This window comes from Oratosquilla oratoria, chromosome 16 (genome assembly GCF_046742065.1).
Source record: "Oratosquilla oratoria isolate Oo_2021 chromosome 16, ASM4674206v1, whole genome shotgun sequence".
Lineage (NCBI taxonomy): Eukaryota > Metazoa > Arthropoda > Malacostraca > Stomatopoda > Squillidae > Oratosquilla > Oratosquilla oratoria.
Window position 1 is genome coordinate 49,742,554 of NC_134792.1, and position 5,000 is coordinate 49,747,553.

Consider the following 5,000-nt stretch of genomic DNA (forward strand, 5'->3'; position numbering starts at 1 on the left):
CTTACTTTCTTTCTCTCTTTTCCTCTCTTTCTCTCTCTCTCTCTCTCTCTCTCTCTCTCACACACACACACACACACACACACACACACACACACACACACACACACACACACACACACATTCTTTCAGTACTGACTGCATAAATTTTATACGTTCAATATTCTAAAAACTTTAATGACATCCCCAGACTAGAGTGATGCAGGATTCCTTCATGACAAATTACTTCTCACGAGAGTTTTGGTCACTTAACAACTACTACCCTTCATTTCTGCTATCTATCAATATACCAACATCTTTTTCCCCCTTATAAGGAAGGTAGCCAAGTCAGAGACACGTACCTACTCCCACCTGTTCCACTCCCATCCACCAATCTTTCCTCCCTCTCATCATAGTTCCTCGTTTCTGCTACCCTTCCTAAATCCCCTTTCCCCACCCTCCCTAAATCCCCTTTCTTTCCTCCCTCTCATCATAGGCCCTTGTTTCAACTACCCTCCCTAAATCCCCTTTCCACACCCTCCCTAAATCCCTTTCCCCCACTGCTATAACTCCACATCCCACAAGAACAGAAATACTGGCTATTGATATCGAAACACTAATACTCTCTCTTGCTGCTGGGAGTGAATGATTAAATGGGTTTCCAATATTAATGATGGACAAGATCAAAATCAATCTGCAAGCAATAATTGATAAACAGGCAAGCAACAATTAGTTTGACTTTAGATATCAGCAGAATTGACAGGACGTAATCTGATGTCCGAAATTAAACAAAGATATAATAACCTGAGCTGAATCAAACGCGTGGGTCATGGAAGCATCTGCATTTGTATAATTCGAGAGAAGCTTGCGTTATGTTACTTAAATCAATTTCATATGCAAAACAATAATCAATTTCATGTGCAAAACAATAATTCTTGGATCTCAAAATACCCAAAGAATAACTGCTATATGCAAAATGGGATGCAAAGAAGAAATATGATCTAAAAGATTGCAAACGTAATGGTAACGTGATATTCATCAAAGTTTCAAAATTTTCCTTCTGTGAAAAACAGAACTCAATTATATCAGTCAATTCCTACGTACACAAAGACAGTGAAATAATTTCATTTTTATTAAAAAAAATTCAGGTCAATCCAAAGGTCACCTCTCATCTCAGTAATATAATCTAACATTCTCTAGATAAAAATGTATTAAAGGTATAATTAGATAAAAAAGATATTCAAAATGCAATTCTTCTGTCTGAGAGCCATCTTTCAGCTGGTTTTAACCAAAACAAAACTGTGGAGGGTTTATATCTAATATGATGATCGTACCATAAGTAGCGCTTGAATATTTCCATTATGTGAGCTGGTGGCGTAATCGGAGGCGTGCTCGTCTCACAATCGCTCAGTTGTGGGTTCGAATCCCGCACTCCGATTCCCAACAGGCCAATTCCATAGAGCAAAGGTGAAGGCCGTGCCCATAGATGTGCGCTTCCTAGCGTAAGTTTATTTCTTCTTCTTCTTCTTCTTCTTCTTCTTCCTCTTTTTCTTCTTATTTTTCTTCTTCTTTTTCTTCTTTTTCTTCCTCTTTTTCTTCCTCTTATTTTTCTTTTACATTTTTCTTTGTCTTCTATTTTTTTTTCTTCTTTTTCTTCTTCCTTTTCTTCTTCTTTTTCTTCTTTTTCTTCTTCTTCTTCATTTTCTTCTTCTTCTTCTTCTTCTTCTTTTTCTTCTTTTTCTTTTTCTTCTGCTTCTTTTTCTTCTGCTTCTTTTTCTTCTGCTTCTTTTTCTTCTTCTGCTTCTTTTTCTTCTTCTGCTTCTTTTTCTTCTTCTGCTTCTTTTTCTTCTTCTGCTTCTTCTTTTTCTTCTGCTTTTTCTTTTTCTTTTTCTTCTTCTTTGACAACCAAAATTCGACTTCATTAAAGCAATGGATGACTATTGACTTGATGACACGTACTTCACTGCCTCAATTTTTTTTGTTTAAGGCCCGCGCACCTGTCTGTCCTTGCAATAAGTATCTCTCTTACGAATGTCATTCGTGACAAGCAATATACGAGTCTCCCAACACCCGCACGCGACGACGCGTGTCCGGCTCTGCCTCAGCCCACCGCAACTTGTGAGCCGCTGACCAGACCCCACTCATGCAAGTCTTTCTACGTTCACGCGACAAATGTTCCCTTGTCAAGAATTCTATATGATGTGGGTGCAACTGCTACAGGCGGTCTCGAGCATAAATTGTCTTCCATGTTGTGGTTTCAATTGTCACTTACGTCGTGAAATATGACCACAGGGCATTCTGCTCGTATACCAGATAACCTTGAAGGAAGATTTATTTTCAGTAAATGCTAGCCTCGTTCGTCTTTATCTATGCGCTTCTCATTTTATTTAATCTTATTGATGTAGTTATTCTAGCAACCTATTCTGATTTCTTAATATGAAAAAGAATAACATTCACAAGATATATATATATTTTTTTGTAAACACGCAACAGTTCTTACGAAAACGTAGAGAAACACATTCGTACACACCTGGTTAGCTTACCAATTCAAACGAAAACTATTTCCAGCCTCCACCTTTTCCAGGTCCAGCTTGTTAAAACACACACACAAACACACACACACACACACACACACACACACACACACACACACGCACACACACACACAAACACACACACACACACACACACACACACACACACACACACACACACACACACACACACACACAACGTTACGTTGTATCCATGTACTTCATTTTTGTGTAATTTTTCAAACTTTTGAAGAGGGACTCACCAGTAAAGTAAAATATGCTTATTATCCCAAGAAATGGTGTATGAGATGAGGCCATCTTTAACAGGTCAGTAGTCTGTCGTCAGAACTATAATTACTATCGTAATTAATCTCCTACAGAAAACAAAACCACAATAAAAGAAACCCACATAATCCAATCGCAATTATTGACCAAAAGTTCCTTCTTTTATTGTATTGTATCGATATTAAAGAGACATGCTTTCGAAAACTATTGGAATAAAAAAAAAAGTCGTATTTATTACGTTTTTGTCAAATGGAATAATATATCCACACCTCACCCGCATAATAAAATTTGTTGGTTGTTGTCCCTCGATCTATAACTAGTTTACCGACTTACAAAAACAGGAGTCCATAAGTGAAAGTTTATATTATTTTCACTATTGTGAAGGCTACTGCGAAGTATTTAAGTAAATTACACTCCCAAAGAACCAATTGCCTGATGAAACGCTTTATTCACTTTCACCTCTCAGCCTTCAATTCCTCTCGCCTATCATCCCCATTCCTGTAAGGCGCCTCCCCAATCAGGTTTGCCATACTCTGCCATACTCTGCCATTCCTTCGCTGTCATTACCTTCCGGCCACCTCGGCTGCCCTCAGCACCTGTCCAGACCCTTAAAGGTGGCCCACCTGCCAGGTCCAGCCCTTCCAAGCCGCCATCTCCAGTCCAGCCTGTTTACTATTGCCAACAATATTATCCCACCTGTAGTGGAACCCAATGTGAATGCAGATATATATATTTATATATATAAATATATATATTTATATATATAAATATATATAATATATATATATATAATATATATATGATATATATATAATATATATATAATATATATATATAATATATATATAAATATATATATAATATATATATATAATATGTATATATATATAATATATATATATATATATATATATATATATATACATATACATATATACCGTAAGTGGGAATAGGAAACACAGCAGTCTTAGTTTGAGTATATTCCTGTCTAGTTTCGCAGGTATGCTTTTTCAAAGGAATAAACTCAGATCATGATTTTTCCTTTGAAAAAGCATACCTGCGAAACTAGTCAGGAATATACTAAAAATAAGACTCCTCTGTTTCCTACTCCAACTTACGTCAACCTGTCAGAATGTCTCCATATATATATATATGTATATATATATATATATATATATATATGTGTGTGTGTGTGTGTATGTATATATTTATGTATAAATATATACATATACATATATATGTAATATACATATATATATAGATATATAGAAATATATATATATATAAATATATATATACTGTACATATGTATATATATATATGTATATATATGTGTGTGTATATATATAATATATATAAGATATATATATATACATGCGTCTATAGAATGGTCAAAATATATAAAGTTTTTTAAACGTGAAATGGTGTATATGGGCTCAAGTTAAAGGGTTAAAGTGTGACAAGTGGCCTGACCGTGCCTCATTTTGGTCGCCATCTGGGCCCCAAAGTTTTCCAGTTGTCCGTCGATGCTTCTCGCAACGGTTGTCTCCAGAAATTGTCTCCAGAGAACTTCGAGATGACCATCAAGCTTCACCACGTCATAAGGATCGCCCTCTTCGCCGCCCTATGAGTCAGCTTCACACTCTTCGTCGCTGGACAAGGGCAGTTTTGGATGGAGACCTGCCCCGAACTCATCATCCTTTTGGCCCAGCTCCTGGCTCTCTCCAGTGGATTCCTCGCCTTCGTTATCGCAAGGAACCCCGGCCGAGGTCCCTGGAGCTACGACCCCGAAAGAGCCGAGGAGGAGTTCAAACCCGTCGACGGGTTCTGCCCTGTCTGCCGATACCAGCAGGGTCCCCGTGACCGGCACTGCAAAAAGTGCCGTGTCTGCATCCAGGAGATTGACCACCACTGTAATTTGCTGGGTATTTGCGTCGGGGGCAGAAATTACCAGCAGTTCTTCGGCATGCTCTGGTCCGCCACGATCTTCCACGGCGCCAGTTGCATCGCCACGGTGGTCAACCTCGCCATGACGGGGGGCGAGGGAGGAGTGTGGTGCCAAGTGGCCCAAATCATCGTGTCGTTCGTCCCAGGAACTCTACTGGGCCTTCTGACTTGGTGCCACACGGTCCATTTCTTCAAAAATCAGCGCGAGCCCTGTGCGACTCGATTCCACAGGAAGGTCCTCTCGGAGCCGATGCCCGA